This window comes from Mirounga angustirostris, unplaced genomic scaffold (genome assembly GCF_029215605.1).
Source record: "Mirounga angustirostris isolate CCGP_5_RB_7025 unplaced genomic scaffold, mMirAng1.0.hap1 SCAF_4, whole genome shotgun sequence".
Taxonomy (NCBI): Eukaryota; Metazoa; Chordata; class Mammalia; order Carnivora; family Phocidae; genus Mirounga; species Mirounga angustirostris.
In genome coordinates this window covers 157,746,186-157,768,936 of record NW_026991712.1, presented here as the reverse complement: position 1 = coordinate 157,768,936, position 22,751 = coordinate 157,746,186, and the positions used below count along the sequence as shown (strand labels likewise).

Here is a 22,751-nt window from a genome sequence, read left to right as displayed (position 1 = left end):
ATTGCCTCTCATAGCACCTCATCTTCTCTATATGTGTGGACCAAAATATATCACTGATCCTCAAACAACATAAGGCTATGGGCACCAACCCTCTGAGCAGTTGAAAATCCATGTATAACTTCTGACTCCCCAGAAACTTAACTACTAATAACCCACTGTTGGCTGGAAGCCTTACCAATAACATAAATAGTAGATTCACACATATTTCGTACATTATATGTATTACATACTGTATTCTTATAATAAAGTAAGCTAGAGAAAAGAAAATCATAAGAAACAAAATACACTCATAGTACTATGCTGTATTTATCAAAAAAAATCCACATGTAAGTGGACTCACACAGTTCAAACCCATGTTTTTCAAGAGTCAACTGTATATCAACTTCTTTAGATGTCTGTTTAATGTCTGTCTTACTCCTCCCCACTATACTATAAACAGCATTAGTGTACATCATGGGTATGTGGTTCAGCCTATCCCCAGCACCTGGCATAGTACCAAACACATAGTAAGTAAGTGCTCAATAAACATCTACTGAATGCCAGGAATGAATGTTAAAGGGGACAGGAGAAAGAGGAAGATCAAGGGAAGGTGAAGTAGTGTGGGAAGGGAACCCAGATAATCCAATGTAACCAAGCCACAGAAAGGGGTTGGTTAATGCTGTTTATCAGAACCTAAAGAAAATAAGGGTGAGAATAGGAGGTCTGGAAGGATTTTAATGTCAGCGGCTCCCTGGATTTTCCCCCAGGTATAAAAATAAATGATCAGAGACACAAATGGTGAAGTCTGCAGTTCAAGCTTTCCTGAACTTCACACAATAAAAATTCTGCCTGAGGTTTTTTTTCTGTTAGTGACAACATGGTTCTTAGATTCATTCTTATAACCTTAATACAAAAATATGGGAAGATCTGGGCTCTACTGAGAGTTTTTATATGACTCTGCTCTAAGACAAGATCACACTCTTGACCTCTGCTTTGTGGAACTTCTCACAAACCTGGTTGAAATGTTGCCCTGGTCATATCCCAGCCAGCCTTTCTGGATTCCTCAAAAGTGAAGAATATCTGCTCTTTTCTTGTTTACATTCTTGTTCTCACATGGGGTCTTCCTTGCTGGCTTTACTCATCTTATATAATACCCTGAGAAAGAAGAGAATTTTATGACTGAAACTCTTTAGGATTGATATATAATAGTCTCTTAATTATTCCTCTGGATGTGAAGCCTTGCTTTAAATGAGAATGTCTCTTTGTTTTGTTTAAATGTGATAGGTATGGAGCGCCTGGGAGGCTCAGTTGGTTAAGTGTCTGACTTTGGCTCAGGTCATGATCTCAGGAACCTGGGATTGAGCCCCATGTCAGGCTCCCTGCTCAGCAGGGGAGTTTGCCTCTCCCTCTCCCTCTGCTGTTCCCACTGCTCGTGCTCTCTCTCACTCACTCTCTCTCAAATAAATAAAATCTTTTAAAAAAATAAATGTGGTACATTTTTAACTCATTAATTTTATCATGGAAAAGCTGATAGAATTCATGGTGGGGGGGGTGGGAGGGATAGGGTGGCTAGGTGATAGACATTGGGGAGGGTATGAGCTATGGTGAGTGCTGTGAATTGTGTAAGATTGATGAATCACAGACCTGTACCTCTGAAACAAATAATACATTATATGTTAAAAAAAGAAGAAGATAGTAGGAAGGGAAAAATGAAAGGGGGGGGGAATCAGAGGGGGAGACGAACCATGAGAGACAATGGACTCTGAGAAACAAACTGAGGGTTCTAGAGTGGAGGGGGTGGGGGGATGGGTTAGCCTGGTGATGGGTATTAAAGAGGGCATGTATTGAATGGGGCACTGGGTGTTATATGGAAACAATGAATCATGGAACACTACATCAAAAACTAATGATGTAATGTATGGTAATTAACAACATAATAAAAAAAGAATTCATGTTATATTTGTTGATATAAAGAACAGAATAAAAATGACATCTTTGAACTAAGCACTCAATTTAAGATCTAGAATATTATCCTTGAAGCCCTCTGTGTGGCGCTCTCTGGTTTCATGGTTTGTTTGTTTTTTAAAGAATGCAAACCACTTGATTAGAGAATCCAGCAACCTGGGCTTAGAGGAAATGTGGTGCTGTCCACTGAGCAGGTGCTGATGAGCCTTGAGAAAGGTGGAAGAGCCACCCTCTCTCCTTTTTTTTCTCTTTGAAAAAAAAAAAAACCACACTTCCTCTCTTTCTCTTAGAAGGACTGGAGACAATTACCTATAGAGGAAGCAGGTACAGAGCCCTGAAATTCTGTCTCCTTCCTTTTCTAACAGATGGTTTCCATTATAGCTTACCAGGTATTTTTCCTTAACAGAATCAGGCATGCACTGGAAAAGCAAACATAGAACTGGCAATCACTGATGTATTATAGAAATAGAAAAATTTGATAGCTGGAAAACACCTCAGAGATAATTAAACCCAATCTTCTTGTTTTAGAGCTGAGAAAACCAAGGCATAGGACTTACCAAGGTCATTCAGCCAAACACGTCTTCAGTCTCCAAATCATTCTTTTTGTTTCCTATTTATGAGGCACCTGGCCTGACCTAGAGTATTGGTTAGTGTTTTCATTTAACAATATTAACAAAACTGATTTTTGAGCCACACATAAAAAGAGAATATATATTCATTTCAATGCAAAACACTATATTATTCATAACAGCATTTCTGCTTTCAATGAAGTCATTAAATATTCTATCACACTTTTCTGATATCCTGACATTTTTTGCCTCTTATTTCTACTTCTAATAAAATATATAATTGAGCTAAATCTTTAAAAATATAAATACTTAAGCATACTTTTATTTATTTTTTTAAGATGCTATTTATTTATTTGACAGAGAGAGACAAAGGAAGGGTACGAGCAGGGGGAGTGGCAGGCAGAGGGAGAAAGAGAAACAGTCTCCCTGCTGAGCAGAGAGCCCCAGTATGGGGCTCAATCCCAGGACCCTGGGATCATGACCCGAGCCAAAGGCAGACGCTTAACTGACTGAGCCACCCAGGCGCCCCTTCAGCATACTTTTAAATGGTGGACACGATAATCATTAAGTTCTCTATCATATCAGGAACCTACAGGCTGCTACTATGCAGTTGGTTAACCAAAACCCTGAATGCCCATTAGGTGACCAGTACTGCTCCAGAAATGCGTCTTATTCAAGATGAAAAATGTTTTCGATTTTAGATTTTCAAGAATACTTGTATTTGTTTGTTTGTTTGCTTGTTTATTTTAGTCAATGGATTATATTTCTGTTATTCCCAAGGCACTTTGCTAGGCACTGTTGGGAATAAAGCAGATGCAGAACCAACTCTTAGAGAATATACAATGAAGAAATAGAGGAAAATGTTTGTATAAACAACTACAATATATGGCCTAAGAGACTGATCACAAACTCAAATGCTCACAGAGTCCAGGCGGATGATACGCATAAAACAAGGTGAGTGTAAGGCAACGGGGAATGCGGAGCTATAAAACAAATGGTCCCTCTAAAAGAATTTTATTCTTTGTTTTAAGGGAAAGAATGGAGAAAGAGAAGTTAGAGAATGTGAGAAGAGGGGGAAGAAAAAAGAGAGAGAACACAAGGGAGGAGAGCATGAAAAGAGAGGACAGAGAAGGAATAAAGATACAGTAGAGAGAAAGGGAAATACGAGGGGATGGTGAAAAGAGAGGAGGGAGGGGAAGGAGAAATGAAGATAAAAGAGAAGGCTGGAGAGAGAGGAAAAAAGAGGAGGAAAAGGGAGAAAGGTGGGGAGGAGGGAGGAAGGAGAAAGATGAGGAAGGGGAGAGCACAGAGAGAGGGAAGAGGTAGGGGAGAGAAGGACAAAGTATCAGGACTGAGCCCTGCGGAACTCCAGAACTTCCACACTGAGAGGTCAGGTAGAGGATGTAGGCAGACAGAGACCAGGGTGATAAGAAAAAACCTAGGAGAGCACGTGTCCCAAAACCCACAAGGAGTAAATATTTCAAGACAGAGAAGATGGTCAACGGTGTCAAATTTTGCTGAAACTATCTATTGGATTTGACAAAATTGAGGTCATTTGTACCCTTGACAAGAGCTGTTTCAGCAGTGTACTAGAGTTGGAGGCCGGGCTGAAGTATACTGAAAAGTGGATGGAAGGCAGAGAAAGAAACATTGCACGAAGACAACTCTTTCAGTAAGTTTTACTCTGAAGGAAACAAAGAAATTGAGCAACAGTTAGAGTGGGACAACAGTTAGAGTGGGACATTCTCTAAAGTGGGACAGGAAGAGGTGGTTTTTTAAAAGGCAGTTGATATCAACAAATGCCAATAAGCACATAAAAAGATGTTCAACATCACTAATCATAAGGGAAATTCAAATCAAAACTACACTGAGATACCACCTTTACGACAGCTACTATTAAAAAAAACAGAAAATAAATTTTGGCAAATATGTGGAGAAATTGAAACTCTTGTGCACTGTTAGTGGGAATATAAAATGGTGTAGCTACTGGGGAAGACAGCATGGTGGTTCCTCAAAAAATTAAAAATACAATTATCATCTGATCTACCAATTTCACTTCTGGGGATATACCAAAAAGAATTGAAAGCAGGGTCTCAAAGAGCTATCTGTACATTCATGTTCATTGCAGCATTATTCACAATAGCTAAAACATGGAAGCAACCCAAGTGCCCACTGATGAATGAATAAGCAAAATGTGGTATATACATATAATAAAATATCATTCATCCTTAAAAACAAAAGACACTGACATATGCCACAACACGGATGACCCTTGAGCACTTTGTGATTAAGTGAAATAAGCCAGTGACAAAATACAAATACTATATGATTCCATTTATATGAGATACTTAAAGTAGTCAACACATAGAGTTATAAAGTAGAATGGTGGTTGCCAGGGACTGGAGGGAGGGGGGATGGTGAGTTATTATTTAATGGGTATGGAGTTTCAGTTTTACCAAATGAAAAGACTTACGGAGATGGATGGTGGTGATGGTTGCACAACATCATAAATGTATTTAATACCATTGAGCTGTATACTTAAAAGTAGTTGAGATGATAAATTTCATGTTATATACATTTTATCACAATTTTAAATTGGGGGAAAAAATACCATTGATACCAGATCAGGTTTGTCTACTAGTGGGAATGATCCAGGAACGACAGAGCCATTGATGGTATAAAAGGAAGATGGCCAAAGGAGCCAAATACTAGAGAAGGGGAATGGAACCCAGACACACGTGAGAAGAGTAGTCTCTGAACTAAGGAGGGACACTTCTATCACACTACAGAGAAGAAGGAAAAGGGTGTAGATACCAGCATGGTGATAAATTTGGTGGTGAAAGTATGAGGGAATTCTCATCAGCTGGCTTCTATTTTCTACATAGCATATAGGGGAAGACACCATCTGAGAATGAGCAGGGAGGGTGAGAGATTTGCAGAGAAGGAGAAGGTATGAAATAAACCCTTTGGGAGGAGGAAAGCAATCCTACTAGAGAAACATTGTAAGAAGTGTAGAACATCCTATTATAATTTGGGATCATAAATTTAAAGCATAACCAGTCAATTCTGTTTTTATTATTTTCTCTAGCAAGGTCAGAGGCTCAGGGGGCCACAGAGAAACCATGAATCACCTGGGCATCTTGAGATTCAGGGTCAAAGATCTGGGGTGGGGGTGCCTGGATGGAAAAACAAATCAAAACCTAACAAAAATCAGTTACCTGTAAGAGAAAGGAAAGAACAGTGGGGATGGGATGGGAATGGGAGCTAGACCTCTCTGAATGTACCATCCTTTATGGTTTTAACTTTGAAAGCATGTAAATGTTGTAAATAATTTAAAAGTAAAACTAAATAGAAAGGACACAAAGTAATGTATGTGTATCAAAAACAATCTGAAATCTTCAGTGGCTTCCCGCTACTACCCACTCAGTTTGGCATCAATGCTTTCTTAAGCCTGCCCCAGCTAGACATTCCCATCTTACTCCCCAGTGCCCTCTCCCCATCACCTACTGTATTCACATAGAAAATATTAACATTTTTTGAGTACCCAGTTAATTTTACCAGCTAGACCACACACCTCTTGAAAATGAAATCCACCTCGGATCCATTTTGGAAACCTTCAACGCTCAATCTCTAGTTACCATAACCTATATTGGTAACAATTGTGGCACCTGAAAGTTATTGGTTAGAAATTTTACATTTATTCTGAAGAATTCAAAGACTGAGCTCTTGATTATATAGAAAATATCTGGCTGAAGAGTAACATTCTGGTTACAAAACAAAGACAATAAAGAAAGTAACCTAAGTGTCCATCTAAGGGAAAATGGATAAACAATGCAGCATATACACAGAATGGAATATTATTCAATCCTACAAAGGAAGGAAATTCTGACACATGTCACAACATAGATGAAATTTGAAGACATTAAGTGAAATATGTCAGTCTAAAAAGGATAAATACCGTATGATTCCACTTAAATGAGACTCCTAAAATAGTCAAATTCATAGAGACAGAAAGTAAAATGGTAGTTGCCAGGGGCCAAGGGTAGGGAGGAGTAGGGAATTATTGTTTCATGGGTTCAGAGTTATAGTTTTCCAAGATGAAAACAGTTCTGGAGATAGATGGTAGTGATGGTTGTATAACAATGTGAATGTACTTAATGCCACTGAACAGTAGTCTTAAAAATGGTTAAAGTGGGGGCACCTGGGGGGCTCAGTCAGTTAAGAGTCCAACTCTTGGTTTCGGCTCAGGTCATGATCTCATGGGTCATGGAATCAAGCCCCGCATTGGGCTCTGCACTCAGCAGGGAGTCTGCTTGAAGATTCTCTCCCTCTGCCCCTCCCCAACTCCCTCTCTCTCTCTCAAATAAATAAATCTTTTAAAAATGGTTAAGATGGGGGCACCTGGGTGGCTCAGATGGTTAAGCGTCTGCCTTCGGCTCAGGTCATGATCCCAGGGTCCTGGGATCAAGTCCCGCATTGGGCTCCCTGCTCAGCGGGGAGCCTGCTTCTCCTTCTGCCTCTCTCTGTCTCTGTCTCTTATGAATAAATAAATGAAATCTTTTTTAAAATTGGTTAAAATGGTAAATTTTATGTTATCTATATTTTACTATAATTTTTAAAAAGATTTTAAAGCAAAAAAAAAAATCGGCCATGGGAATACTTTTTAATGCTGGACATTTTCATACCTTTTATTAATATGAACATAGTTTTAACCAAGGCTATCCTCTCTGGGACCATTAGGGATCACTTAAGAAAGAGAGATTTGACTTTTTGCTTAAAATATGGTACCACACTGTCCCCAAAAGAGTATCCAACAGAAACAGTCTACCCTGGGAATACTTTGTCCCCTGGGGTTTGTAGAACCAGTAGTTACACACAGCGGATTAATTTAAAAGCTTTTTCTAAGATTCTGATGGTTGTTCCTAATCAGGGCTTTGTATTGGCATTGATCCATAATATCTGCTTTTATGCCTCTGACCAAAATGCTCCTGAGTGGAAAGCCCTATCCTTCCCCTCCATCCCCACAGGAAAAATTGTTGCACTGTGAGCTACTACTGAGGTTGAGAAATCAACTGGGAAGAATTTACCTTCCCAAGGTAAAACTCTGCATCTTGTACAACATTAACACAAGATGTAAATAATAGGGGAAGCTGCGCAGGAAGGAGAGGAGAGGGATCCCAATCGATCTGTTGTAAACCTAAAACTGCTAAAAATAAATAAATAAACTCTATTAATTAAAAAAAATTAAAACTCTGCAGCTTAAATTCTTTGAGATGTTGGTAGAGCAATCAGTCTTATTGGTCCATTTGTATTGATTTACTTATTTATTATAAGTATAAATGATGCTTTCTTAATAAGGAAATGCAGTCTCATTTAAACATGCAATAAATCTGGCCAGAAATTGAAGGATATTTTGCTAGCCAGTCACCATTCCAACCATACTTGAACATTGGGGGAGGAGAAAAGGAAACATCATTAGATGCAATCGGCAAGTTATAATTCCCTAGTTTCTGCTCCTGACTGCATTGGAAACCCCACATTTCTAACACATAGCTTTGCTTCTCTTGTATCACTTAGAGAATACAGATAGACACACTGAGGCCCTTGACCATAAAGGCAATTAAATACTGGAAGAAAAAGGAGATTTGCTGAAATGCCCTTCTAAACATTATTTAAAATGGAAATAACAAGCTTATACTTCCAGCTATGATGAAGTAGCTGGGTATCAGACTAATTCTCCTGTTAAAAACATATATAAAAGCTGGCCAAAATAACACACCCACCCACCCACACACACACACACACACACACACTGCTTGAAGACACTGGAGGACAACCAAAACAGCCAACACTTGAGGAACTAAGATCCCAAAGAGCATAAGTGGTTCCTGAAGGGAGCCCTCTGGCATGACCACATTTTTCCCTGGGGACATTTATTAATATGAAAGGCAGGGCCAAATAGTAATCAGCAGTCTCAGTGGGTTGGAGATAGAAAAACAGATTCATGGACCACTGAGGAGGAGGGGCTCATTAAACACCAGACTTTCAACTGAAACTCTGGAAGAGCCATGACCTGTGATTAAGAACAAACTAGAAATAAGGGGGCCTGGGTGGCACAGTTGGTTAAGCATCTGACTTTTGGTTTCAGTTCAGGTCATGATCTCATGGTCATGGGATCAGGCCCCACGTCAAGCTCCACACTCAGCAGGGAGTGTGCTTAGGATTCTCTCTTTCTTCTGCCCCTCCCCCCTTTCTCAAATAAATAAATAAATCTTAAAAAAAAAAACTAGAAATAGATCAGTCTAAACTGGATCAAAGTGATCTTTCCTTGCTCTATCTGGGAAAATTAAATCCTCTCTGACTGGAGATATCATCCAGAGGCTCTACAATTTTTCATACATAATTTTCAGCATTCGATGAAAAAATACCAAACATTCCAGAAAAGAGAACAAAATGATAGAAAATCAAGAGAAAAACAGGTAGTAGAAAAAGAACCACAGGTGATCTGGAGTTAACAGACATGGACTTTCAACTTAACAGCTGACAAAATACTTAACCAACACTTCACAAGAAAAGAAGAATAACTAGGTTGCCAATAAGTATATGAAAAGAAACTCAAAGTCATTAATCATCAGGAATACAAATTAAAGCCACAATGAGATAACACTACAAATCTTAAGAATGGTTAGAAAAAAAAATATTAAATGTTGGTGAAGATATGAAACAATTTGTACTGTATACATTCCTGGTATAAATGTAAATTGATGCAAACACTTTGGAAAAATTTTTTTGCATAAATTACAAAAACTAAACATACATATACCTTATGACCCCGTAGTTCCATTCCAGAGCATATACATAACAAAACGAGTGTTTGTGTAGCCAAAAGATAATAGCCAAGAATATTCATAGAAATCTTATTTATAATAGCCCAAATTACAAGTAGCCCAAATGTCCATCAACAATGGTATATTCCAAGGTAGCATATTCATCCAATAATATGAGACAATGAACAAGAACAAACTTCATCTATGTGACCCGTGATGATAAAGCTCATAAACATAACATAGAAAAAAAAAAAAGAAAAAAGAAAACATGCTGTATGATTCCACTTATGTAAAGATTAAAACCAAATAAAATTAGCCCATGGTGATATAAGCCAGAATAGTGGTTACATTCGATGGGAGCAGATAACAACTGAGAGAGGCACAAGTTGGACTTTTGGTGTGCTGGTAATGTTCTAGTCTAGTTCGGTGTACGTGATACACTCAAATAAAAAGTAACCAAAACATGTAGTTAGAAAGAAATTATTTAGGCAACTAAACATTCCCTAACAATGGAGGCAGAGGGCACTTGAACTGGAAGGTTCTGAAGACAGCTTTCACCTGTGATCCACTGGCCCTTGCATGGAGCAGCAGCTCTCCTTCAAGGCTGTCTTCCCACTCTCTCTTTCCCCAGCCCATCTATCTGCCACATCCAATTTGGATTTTACAGCAAGTGGTTAAATTTGTTTCACTTAACTTCCTGCTGCTTACGGTAGAGACCTCATCCCCAAGGCACCACTGTGTAGTTAATTCCTGGAGGTTCCCTCTCAGAACTCTTCCTCAAGCCCATGCCTTCTCGAAAGCCACGTTGCTTTCATTTGTCCTCTTTTATTCATTCATTCATTCTTGCACTGACCTAATGTGTATTTGTGCAGTGTGTCGTGCCTGCTAATGGCTATGAGAGGGGCTGAGGGTTGTGGAGGCAAGTCAGAGATGGCCTCTGATAACCAAAGCTTTTGACTTTCACCACCAAGTGCTTCCTACACAGAGGAGGCTTCCTACACAGTCTCATCAACAAGTTTCCCTCCCCACTCTGTCCTACCACCACCTCACAACTCTCTTTTCCGACACACATGTCTTTTACACTTTATTTTTAAGTAAGCAAGACAAGCTCATTAAAGGAAATTTTGGAAAATATATAAAACAAGAAAAGGGAAAAAGACCCTATCATTCATATTCTTAACACTCAAAGATTTTTAAGAACATAACTGTTTTCTTTATCATTTTTAAATAATGGCTGTCTTTCTAGTATACAAGTCTGATCACTATCCTCTCTTCCTAGAAGGTACTGAACTAGTCCACTGCCTGTGGGACACTGGTCATGGGCTGTGGACGCAAGGTATGCTGCACCACCCTGTCTCTGCCTGCACCATTCCCTATGCCTACGGTGCTCTTCCCTCACGTCTCCAGCCTCAAAAACTCGCACTCACCTGCCGTGGCCAGGTGCAAACTTCACTTCTGCTAGACCCTACTGTGACACCTGTCACAGGGTGCTGTGACTGTAGGGAAGGCAGCAGAGCTGTCAATAATGCTCACCCTGGAATCAAATTGCCTCGGTTCAGGTCAGATCTGTGACTTCCTAGCTCTGTGACTTGGGCCACTTATTTAAACTGTCTTTGCCTCAGTCTCATGTATAACAGGAAACAAATGCTAGAATTCCCCATGTCGTATTTCTGTGAGGATTAAATAAGATGACCCTGTCAAAGTGTAACTTAGCACAATGCCAGGCACATAGTAAGTTCTGGGAACATGTTGCTTATTATACTTGTCAGATGTCTGTCTCCTTCCCCTGGACTTTGCACATCCCCCAGGACAGATTTCTTCTTTATCTCTGTGCCCCCTACCCCATGCTCAGTTTAAAGTGCTTTGTAAATGTTTGAAGGATGAATGAATGATCTGCCAAGACTTGACATATTCTCTTGCTATACATACCTTCATAGTGAGAAATCAAAAAAAGGAGGAGGAATATGGGGAAAAAGAGTGGAAGAATAAAGGAGATAGAAGGAGAAGGAAAACAGAATGGGAGAAGATATTTGCAAATGACATATCAGATAAAGGGCTAGTATCCAAAATCTATAAAGAACTCATCAAACTCAACACCCAAAGAACAAATAATCCAATCAAGAAATGGGCAGAAGACATGAACAGTCATTTTTCCAAAGAAGACATCCAAATGGCCAACAGACACATGAAAAAGTGCTCAATATCGCTCAGCATCAGGGAAATCCAAATCAAAACCTCAATGAGATACCACCTCACACCAGTCAGAATGCCTAAAATTAACAAGTCAGGAAATGACAGATGTTGGCGGGGATGCAGAGAAAGGGGAACCCTCCTACACTGTTGGTGGGAATGCAAGCTGGTGCAGCCACTCTGGAAAACTGTATGGAGGTTCCTCAAAAAGTTGATAATAGAGCTACCATATGATCCAGCAATTGCACTACTGGGTATTTACCCCAAAGATACAAAAGTAGGGATCCGAAGGGGTACGTGCACCCCAATGTTTATAGCAGCAATGTCCACAATAGCCAAACTGTGGAAAGAGCCAAGATGTCCATCGACAGATGAATGGATAAAGAAGATGTGGTATATATATACAATGGAATATTATGCAGTCATCAAAAGGAATGAGATCTTGCCATTTGCAACGACGTGGATGGAACTGGAGGGTATTATGCTGAGTGAAATAAGTCAAAAAGAGAAAGACATGTATCATATGATCTCACTGATATGAGGAATTCTTAATCGCAGGAATCAAACTGAGGGTTGTTGGAGTGGGGGGTGGGGTGGGAGGAATGGGGTGACTGGGTGATAGACACTGGGGAGGGTATGTGCTCTGGTAAGCGCTGTGAATTGTGCAAGACTGTTGAATCTCAGATCTGTACCTCTGAAACAAACAATGCAATATATGTTAAGAAAAAAAAAAAGAAGAAGAAGAAGGTAGCGGGAGGGGAAGAATGAAGCGGGGGAAATCGGAGGGGTAGACGAACCATGAGAGACGATGGACTCTGAAAAACAAACTGAGGGTTCTAGAGGGGTGGGAGGTGGGAGGATGGGTTGGCCTGGTGGTGGGTATTGAGGAGGGCACATTCTGCATGGAGCACTGGGTGTTATGCACAAACAATGAATCATGGAACACTTCATCTAAAACTAATGATGTAATGTATGGGGATTAACATAAGAATAAAAAAAAAAAGAAGGAGAAGGAAAGAAGAGGAAGCAGAGGAGGAGGAAGAAGAGACTGGTAATGAATTGCCATTATTAATAATGGTATTTGACACTTGTGTGCACAGAAAACAGGCATCAATCACAGTATCCCCGCCTGCAACGTCCTCTCCTGCTGCTAACTCTTTGCAGTCCAGGAAAATGTTGGTCCTTGCACTTGATGCAAAGCTCAACATTACATTCTGGCCCCTGGGATAAGTGAGCTGTGTAACAGCGTCACTGCCCAGAGACAGTTCCTGAGAGAGGACCCTCAGAAAGACCCCCTGGGAGACAAGGACTGCACAGGGCCTACCCAGGACAATCCAGATCATCTGAGGTGGAAGAATGTGTGGTGGGCATCGTCTCGTCCTCAAATTCTCCAGAATAGATGTAGCACTGGATGTGAGGAATATGTAAAGGCTCCCCTGCAGCCCAAGCATCTTGGTAAAACCTGTTTCTACTGACTCCAGATATACCGGCTCCTACTTCTATTCTAGAGTCAGTGATAATTCCCAAAGAATTCATTAGTGGTTTCTAGCACACACAAAAGTACAGAAAGCCTTTGTTTTGCTGATTAGGGAAGCTACATAAATTTTTAACTGATTATTAAGAAATAAATGCCAGCCTTTGCAGAAAAACACATTTTTCTCTGTCTCTGAATACCAAGGAGGCCTTTGGGGCCCTCACCTCGGGATAGGCCTGGTGGTTTCACCCCAGCCGTGGGGGCCGGCTCCACCCCCGCAGCTGTTTCCAAGGGCAGTTCACTCGTCAGCAGAGGCCCCAAGTCTCTGAGCGGGGGGTCATGGCCCTCATGAGTCAAATCCCACACAGAGAACACATGCCTTCCTAGTGGCTGGCAACACCACTGGCTTGCAGATTTGGGCAAAGCAATTAAACCATGAACTTGGAAATCAGTCAGGCCTGAGTTTGAATTCCAGCTCCAGTGCTTATTAGCTATGTGGCCTAAGGTAAGTTGCTCATCCCTCTAAATCTGACTTTCCTCATTTGTGAAATGGGAATAATAATAGCATCTACCCCTCAGGGCTGTGCTAAGGATTAAATACACAAAAGGGGGAAGAAGGAAAATGTGCAGATAATGCCCAAAAAGGAGTCAGGATAGTACTTGGTACACACAAGTCATGCTCAGTACATGATAGCTATTATTACTGTTATTTAGGGATCACTCTCTCAGCTTCCAGATTTGGTTCTGTAGCATTTCCACTGAGAGAGAAAGTCAAAGCTGAGGCTGAGGATGCTGAACTGAAAATTATAATAACAGCTAACCTTTAGGAGCATTTTCCAGGCACTGTATAGGTGGTATTTACACATTTTATCCAGTTAATACTCACAACATATGGGCCGCATACTATCATGATCCTCATTTTAGAGAGGGGTGTATAAGGCCCAAAGAAGTAAAATCACTTACCTTGGGGAGGGGGTGAGGAAGGAAAGAAATAGGTTGGTGGACTGGGGAGTGGGGCGGGGGGGGGATTGGGGGAGGGGAGCACAGGGCTGGGGGCGGGGAGGAGGTGGTTCTGGAAAAATGGAGGAAGAAAGGAAAGGAAATAGTAGGTGTCTCTGTGGGTTATGAATTGGTTCCCTTTAATGTTCTTTCAGAGACAAAAGTTATGGTCGGAATTCCTTTTTAATTAGCAGCTCCATTGTTGTTATGAGACCACCGAAGTTCACAGGGCATAGTTAAATAGGAGGGAAGCATTTTCACCAGAATTGTAAGCTGGTCTCCTCCAAGAGCAGAAACTCTTATTAAAACCTGCCACGGCGAATGACCTCACTGCAGTAAGTATGGTGGTCTGCACTGCAGGGCACATCCCTAGCCGGGGAGAAGAGCTCACGGAGGCCTCCAAAGATCCCGCTACACTTAACCACAGTGATCCACCCCCAGGTTCCTCCCGGGGCACAGCTCCCTTTTGTTCTTTCCCTTTTCTCCCCTCTCTTTAATAATGAACGTGTGACTCAGAGGTTTAATGAGTTACCAGGAGAAGTTAACCAGAAGGGAAGCCCATTGAGTAAAGGCATAATTAAAACTGTGAATGGACAGTGGAATACAATCATTGCAGGAGATGGGAGCACACAGGAATGACTCAGGGGTTAGGGTGCTTAGAAAAGGGCCTCTGGGGCTTAAATTATTTCTGGAGATGATCTGAAAATTGAAGGAAAATACTGGAACCCTTCCGCAGTCAGAAGTGATAGGCTGCCCAGACCTCTCCTTTCCCTCCCCTGATTGATCTAGACTGGTAGCCAGGACTCACTCCCAGCAGAAGCTGAACAACAGCTAAGGCTGAATTCATCAAGGGACTCATTACCCTTTTGGTGCTAACACCACCAGGCTTTAATGTCAGTTACTTCCCCGATGTAGATAAGTTTCCTGCAGGAAATTATAACAGGAGAAGGTGAAAAGCAAAGGCAACATCACCCTGGATTTTCACTCTTTAGCCCAAACCCAGAAATATTTTGCTTGGCTGGCGAGAGACAGTAAGGAAGACAAGCATGCACTGCCTTCAGGGGAGGGAGGCTGGGCTGTTATGGTTCATAGAAGTCCACACGCCAACCTGCAGCCGATTACCCATGTGTGTATGATCAGAATTAGAAAGGAAACAGTACGGGAGGCTGTGAGTTCTTAGGAGAAATGCAGGATGATCCTAATCAAGAAATACAAACACTCCCTGGGTCAGGATCTCTGTAAAACAACAGCAAGAGAAAGGACACTCTGCCAGGGAACCCATTCTGGGAGTTTCCATAACTGCAGCCACTCCAGGTCAGCCATGCTAATGGACCAGCAGTACAAATTTATGCCAAATATCAATTGTCTTGGTTCCATACAAGTGTGCTTCCTGCTTGAAGAGGACCAAGGCTATCTCACCTCTCCCCTTAGAATATAGAAGCGATTGCTTTGGCAATGTGGAGGGACATAAACAACTCCAGGGTATTTCCACTAGTGGAAACAGAAAGAGGTAGGGCCCAAACGTTATGGATGGAGTTTGAAATCCATTTTTAATTTTTGTTGAATATAAGCGTATGCAAGTTTTGAACAGCCCTGGAAACAAATTATGCAAGTGACACTATGAACCATGAAGGAGAGGGAACTGACAGGTTCTTCTGCTTTGGGGTCTTATTCATATACATAAATTCTCCAAACTCCTTTCTCTGCGCTCCAGGCTGATGAGGAGTGAATAACTTGGGTGGTCTAAAAAATCTTACAAGCAGTGGGGAAGGGCCCTAAATTTTCTTTTAGTCAAAATGGTATGTTTATTTTATAACAGAAATATATACCTGCACAATTTGAAAGGAAAATTAATATATGAAATTAGTTATACTAGCATAAAAGGATTCAGTGATTTATTTTTCATCTTTGCTCAATAAAACAAGGAGAATTATTTCTGTTTTTACGATACTTTCTAAAAATCTACCTCCCATTAATCTGTAAGCCACTACAAACAAAATTAACTGCCCTGTGTCCTAAGAAAACTTAAACTTTTGCCAGAATAAGTAGAAGCACATTTTGTCAAATAAAGGGGAATCAATCCAAAATTGTTATCCAATCCCCAACAGTTTTTGATTCCCTAAGACACTGCTAAACATGTAGGTATGAGCTTTTCATCAATAGTTGTCAATAAATATAAACAAATTCAGCCCAGCCTTAGTCTGATACAGTCGAACAGAGTGTGGGCTCTGGAGCCAAGCCACCTAGGGTCAGGTCCTGGCTCCCACATATACAGCTCAGGCAAGTGAATTAACTTCTCTGAGCTAATGACGTCCTTAATATTCCATTCAATGCAAAGGCACCTGGGAGAACTCCATCATCCAAGGACAAACTGGGCAGAAGAGAGAAAAAGTTCAAAATGCAATGATCCCTATTGTCCAGATTAGACACAGAAAGAAAACTCAGAACTCCAGTGGAGGAGGAGGATTTCAGAAAGGTTTGTTCATGGTCCAGATCTATTCTTAGCTAAGGAATAAGATGAATACCTAAAAGGTTATAATGCAATGCAAAAGCCTCCCAGATTTTTGCCAGCTCAGTGTGAATCACTCCCTGAGTCAGGACAGGACAAGGCACCCGCTCCTGCCCTTGAACAGTACGGTTACCTGAGTCAGAGCCTATTTTGAAAAGCTAAAACTGATCTATATCTGGCATTCCAAGGGCAAGCCAATTTACCCACATGCAATCGACCACAGGTGAGTTCTTCTTCTATTCATAGATATCCTAGAAATAGGTCTGAAAACACAGAAGAGGCCCCGTGGTGCTGCAGGAATGGCAAATAGAAACTCCCAGAACCGCCACTTACTAGCTCTGAGCCCTTGAAAAAAATGTTAACCCCTCTGAACTTACCATTTCTCGTCTGTAGAATGGGTGGCATAGAAGAGTGTCAGTTTTGAGGGGTGGCCAGAGTAAGAATGGACTGCAGCTGGCTCATAAAGGGAGCAGCCAAAAGGACAGGACAGAGGCCACACACGGGCCCAACACCGCGGCCCCTCACACCCCATGGCTTCTCCAGCTTCTGTGGCCGCAAAGGCCACTACTGAACCCCCAACATGGTACATCCATAGAGGAGACCAATGGGCTAGCTGGTGATGAGTTGACTCCCTTCCACCCTATAAAGAGCAGTATTTCATCCTGATTAGGAGTAACAAATATTTGGGGTGTGGATCGATCTATCTTTCTTGCCCGTGGGCCTCAGCTACCAGGACTCACAAAGTCTTCGCTTGACTGCTCCTGCTGAAATTCTAATCCTGCATAAATTCACTTTGGACAAAGAAATCCATTTTGCAGCAAAGAAGGTGCCCATGGGCACATGACTGTGCAAGCCACTGGTCCTACTACTTAGCACACCACTCAGACGCACTGGCTTGACAGAACATTGGAAGGATCTCTTGAAAACACGGCTAAGGTGCAAATGTAGATGGAACACCCTACACGGGTGAAACGCTATCCTCTGGGAAGCGGCATATACTCCTGATGTAAAATCAAGAGCCTTTATCTGAGGCTCACTCCCAATAAACAGAATACATACGTCTGGGAACAAAGCGGGCTGGGGGCCTGGGAGTGGCCTCACTCACTATTACTCCCAGTGTCACTGGAGAAATTTGTGTTTCCTATACTTGATACGTTAGGCTCTGTAGGGCTAGAGATGCTTCCATCACAGGACACGGTTTCTGCTACAGTTAAAGCTACAGCTGCTGCCTGCCTAGTTACGGTAAGCTCCGCATCCCATAGCAGGCAAAGAAGTAGAGCTGTCTTACTGGCAAGTGGGTTTGACCATGATCATCACGAGGAATTAGGGGTACTGCCATGTAATGGACAGGGAGGAATACAGATGACATATGATAGGTATGACAGGTGATCCTCTGGGGTGTGTCTTGGTATTTCAATGCCCAGTTTTAACTGTAAATTGGCAAATGCAACCACCACAGCCTGATAAGGACATGGTAACCAGAGGACTCAGACCCTTTAGGCATGCAAGTCTGGCTCACTCCAACAGGTTAGCCACCTTGATTAGCAGAAGTGTGAGCCAAGGAAGGGGATTCTAGAAAGAGCAGCCAACAAAGAAGAGGATGAGTATCAGTTATGGCCTCAGGACCAGTTGCAACAGTGGGACTGTAGTTTGTCCCATTAACCCCAAAATTCTGACCAAGAAGAATCCCAGAGAAGTTGTAGGAGGATGAAGTAAGTTGAAAGTGAGAAGTAAGTGGATCTGAGTGGTACAGGGGGCGGACTGTAGCGGATGCTCTTGGCCATCCCACTAGGATCCCCATTGACCAGGCAGGTCAGGTGTCCCCCTCCTCCTCCTGCTGCTGTGGGTGGGGGCTGCTAGGGCTCACGCCTGCACTCTTCTCTGGAGTGTTCCTCTTAGCTCACGGGAACGGCCTTATCTAGAGACACCTCTCCCACCTCCCCCCGGGGATACCTGTAACCCGCTGATGCAGGGGAATGAAAGTGGAACCCCCTCGCCTCAAGGCAGGAAAGCCTTTGTGGTATTCACAATCTTGAGTTCCATATGGGATTAAGTGGTCTTCATCTGCTCGGGCTGCTGTAACAACATCCCATAGACTGGGTAGCCTGTAAACAACAGAAGTGTATTTCTCCCAGTTCTGGAAGTCTGAGATCAGGGTGCCCGCACTGGAGCTCTGATGAGAACTCTCTTCTGAGTCACAGACTGCTGCTATCTTCTTGGATCCTTGCGGGATCTCTCCGGGGCCTCTTTTATAAGGGCATATTCTCATTCATGAGGGCTCCATCCTGATGATTTAATTACCTCCCAAAGGCCCCACCTCCTAACAGAATCATATGAAGGGTTAGAATTTCAACATATGAATTTTGAGGGGGACACAAACATTCAGTGCGTAACACTGGCTGAAGCCAGGCTTCTAAGACCACTTCTTTACCTAGTTTCTCTCTGGCTCGTACTGCTTCTCTTACTCCATTAGGGGTTTTCCATAAAAGCAATCCCCCAATCAATGAATATTTTGCACATACTCCCATCTGAGCCATGTTTCTAAGCACCCAACTTAATCCACTTACCCAGGATACATTTTTACGCAGCCACTGTGTTTACAACCCCATATAACATGATCAAGGTATGATAGCTTGAGTTTTTGTTTAGCAAATATCCACTCTCCTCCCCTTCCACCATGGGCAGAAAATCCTCCCATGCCCCACTGCCACGGATTGTATTTTTCAAAAACGGCTGTCCCACTATCTCCCATCCCTCGCACACTTCTCACAGTGTGACCTGAACACCCCTCCCACAGAGTGTTGGGATCAGCGTCTCCTCCCCCTTGAAAGTGGTTTTTGCGACTGTTTCAATCAAAAAGAATGGCAGAAGTGACGCTATGTGATTTCCAAAGCTGGTCATAAAGACAATGTAGCTTCCACATGGTTCTCTGAAACAACTATCATAGTTCTAAACCACCTTGTATGCAGTCTGACAGCCCTACAGCCACCATGCTGAGTGAAAGCCCAAGCTAGCCCGCACAGAGCGACCGCTGGAGAAGTGAGAGAAGAGTGGAGAAGCCTGGAAACACCGGTCAGCCTCCTGCTATACCAGCTCCAGTCATCACCTGACCTGAGGCAGGCCTGCCCATCTGAGCCCTTCCTGAACACCTGACCCAGAGACACCGTGAGAGACAAGAAAATAACTGCTATTGTCTTAAGCCACGAAGTTTCGGGGAAACTTCTTTCCTACCAGTGGTAACCAGGACATCTACTGTGATGTTGAGCTTTCCCAGTGGAATCTGTATCTTGTACTTTTGCCATCACCATGAGAAGAGCATGTCTTAGGTATAAGCATGCCACTCATACAGGAAAAGTGAAAGATGTGTGTAGTAAGAAAACCTGCAACCAGCCCAGATCAGCAAACCTTCGACAAACTGACTTGCAAGATGCACAAATGAGAAATAAATACTTATAGCTGCATGCCACCGACATTTTGTAGGATTTTTGTCGTTGTTATGTAGCATTATGGCAATAACTGACCCAAAAGGAAAGATGAAAGCATTCCCTGTTCCCAAGGATAGGATACTTCATAATTTGTAATTAAGGAGGCTTTATGATTATTATCAATAAAAATCATGAAAAGAGCATTATCCAATAACATCTTTATCCTGAAATTTTAATATTCTTCTCCTTTCTTAAGCCCAATTAGTGATACTGTTCCTTTTTCTGAGGCCCTAAAGGCATATGACAAATGACCTCATGGGCTTTAATTAATCAGCCTCTACAGAATGAAATGTTGTCACGTGCCTTGCATGACTCAAAAAAAAAAAAAAAAAAAAGACAATGGATAGATAGAAAATCTTCCCAGCAACCATCAGCTAGAATGAGAAGCACCGAAAGCCAAGAATTAGTTTATAAGTCCCTTGGGATAAGAGATGAAGAATCCCACCAAAAAGGGAATGGGTAGTAATCCATCCAAGCAGTGTATTAGGGTTATAAGTAAAAAAGTATCAAGAGATTCATTTAAGCCAGGAATATAGAAAATAAACTTCAATCCAAAAGAATAAAGACAACAGATATTTACCCACAGACCCTGAGGACCACAGTGAGAAACCAAGAAAAAAGACAGAAGGAGCCAGGGCCCAGTTTTCCAGATCCAACCAAACCTCAAGCCCAGGCCTTATTCAGGGTTGGTCTTGGCCAAAAGGGCTGGGCTTCCCTGGGTCCAATGATCCAAATGAATGTCTGAAAATAATTGATAGTATACAAGGAGTAATTATTACCCAGTGCCTTTTTTAAATTGATTGGGGAAAGGAAATTTCATACCACATTACTCGATATCATATTTTGATTTTAAATGTTAATCTCACAAAACACTTGTCATTTGTGAAAACTGCAGTTACTAAGTACCCCCTGGGGCTTCACTAGATACTGAGTATATGAAAGTTATACATCTTTCTCTGGGCCATAAGTAGGACCAGATGGGATACTGGAATTCTTACTCATCCTCAAATGGCATTAGGGAGACTGATGAGTCTATATTCAAACTTATTTCATCACACCAACCAGAGTGGCAAAGGTATTAAGAATATCAAAGCCTCTTAGAAAGACAATCTTGAAAATCTCCTAAGAAGAAGATGAACTTGAGTCTGGCCTAATCAAACCAAGCATTTTATTACTATTACCCTAGACACTGAAGCACACAAAACCCACTGTTGAAGGATTTCGCAACAACAGCACAGTGACATGTTTTTTTGTTTTTGTTTTTGTTTTTTTTTAAAGATTTTATTTATTTATTTGAGAGAGAGAATGAAAGAGAGAGAGAGCATGAGAGGGGGAGGGTCAGAGGGAGAAGCAGACTCCCTGCCGAGCAGGGAGCCCGATGCGGGACTCGATCCCGGGACTCCAGGATCATGACCTGAGCCGAAGGCAGTCGCTTAACCAACTGAGCCACCCAGGCGCCCAGCACAGTGACATATTAAGCCAGATAACTCTTCACTGTGGGGACCTGTCCCGAGCACTGCAAGATGTTTATTTAGCAGCATCCCTGGCAGGTACCATCGAGATGCCAGGAGTACCCTGCCATCACCACCTCCATCATCACAACCAAAAACATCTCCAAAAACATTGCCAAATGTTCCCTGGGTGGCAAAATCACTCTCAGTTGATAACCAATGCATTAATGTGGTTTAGTCTTAAAGGGCCAGTTCCTAAAGGATGAAAGAGAAACAAACAAACAAAACAAACTCTTTGAGAAACAAAAGCCAATGTGACAAGGTTATATTACATCAGTGGTTCTCAGACTTTTTTCCTACCTGACAGATTCAAGTTCACAAGCATGGCACTGCTATGGACATATTCGGATTCCGACATAATAGGACTATAGGTTAAGTGAAAAACTTCACCAGTTTATTCTGACCCAAGAAAGAATATTAAAGTGCATGTGAGTGAAAATGATGGATTATTGTTATGGACTGAATGGTGGTCCCCTCCCCCCACCAAAAGAAAGATATGGTGAAGTCCTAACCTCTAGTACCTCATAACGCGACCTTATTTGGAAATAAAGTCTTTGGGAATGTAGTCAAGTTAAGTTAAGGTCATCGGGGTAGAGCCTAATCCAATACAGCTGACATCTTCATAAAAAGGAGACATTTGGAGGCACCTGGGTGGCTCAGTCGGTTAAATGTCTGACTCTTGATTTCGGCTCAGGTCATAATCTCAGGGTCCTGAGATAGAGCCCCATGTCAGGCTCCACACTGGGCATAGAGACTGCTTAAGATTCTCTCTCTCCCTCTCCCTCTCCATTTCCCCCCTTCACATGGGCTCTCACTCGCTCTCTCTTTTAAAAAATAAAAATAAAAAAGGAGACATTTGGACATAGACACAGACATGCACAGAGGGAGGGCTGTGTGAAGAACGGAGCAATGTTGCCACAAGCCAAGTAACATATGGAGCTACCAGAAGCTGGAAAAGACAAGGAAGTATCCTCTTCTATAGACTTTAGAGGGAGTGTGGCCCTCTGGACACTTTGATTTTGGGCTGTTAGCTTCTAGAACTATGAGACAATAAATTTCTCTTCTGGGCCACCCGATTTGTGGTACCTTACTATAGCAGCCCTAGGAAACTAATAAATCTATATTAGTTCTAGGAAAAATTATTAAATTCATTTTATTTTTAACAACTAGTGAGTTCCAGGGCCCTTGGGTGGCTCAGTCAGTTAAGTGTCTGACTCTTGGTTTTGGCTCAGATCATGATCTC

General features: G+C 41.9%; 1 protein-coding gene across 6 annotated transcripts in view; it reads right to left on the bottom strand.

Annotated features, from left to right (window-relative positions):
* Nucleotides 1–22,751, bottom strand: part of HIVEP3 (HIVEP zinc finger 3) — a 449,883-nt gene that overhangs the window by 375,298 nt on the left and 51,834 nt on the right. Inside the window, exon 1 of one of the 6 annotated variants that reach the window (XM_064589330.1) lies at nucleotides 993–1,346. The exons of the other annotated variants lie outside the window; for them this stretch is intronic. The gene's annotated coding sequence lies outside the window, so the exon portion shown is untranslated. Of the gene's footprint in view, nucleotides 1–992; nucleotides 1,347–22,751 lie in introns of those variants that run through there. 6 annotated transcript variants of the gene reach the window in all.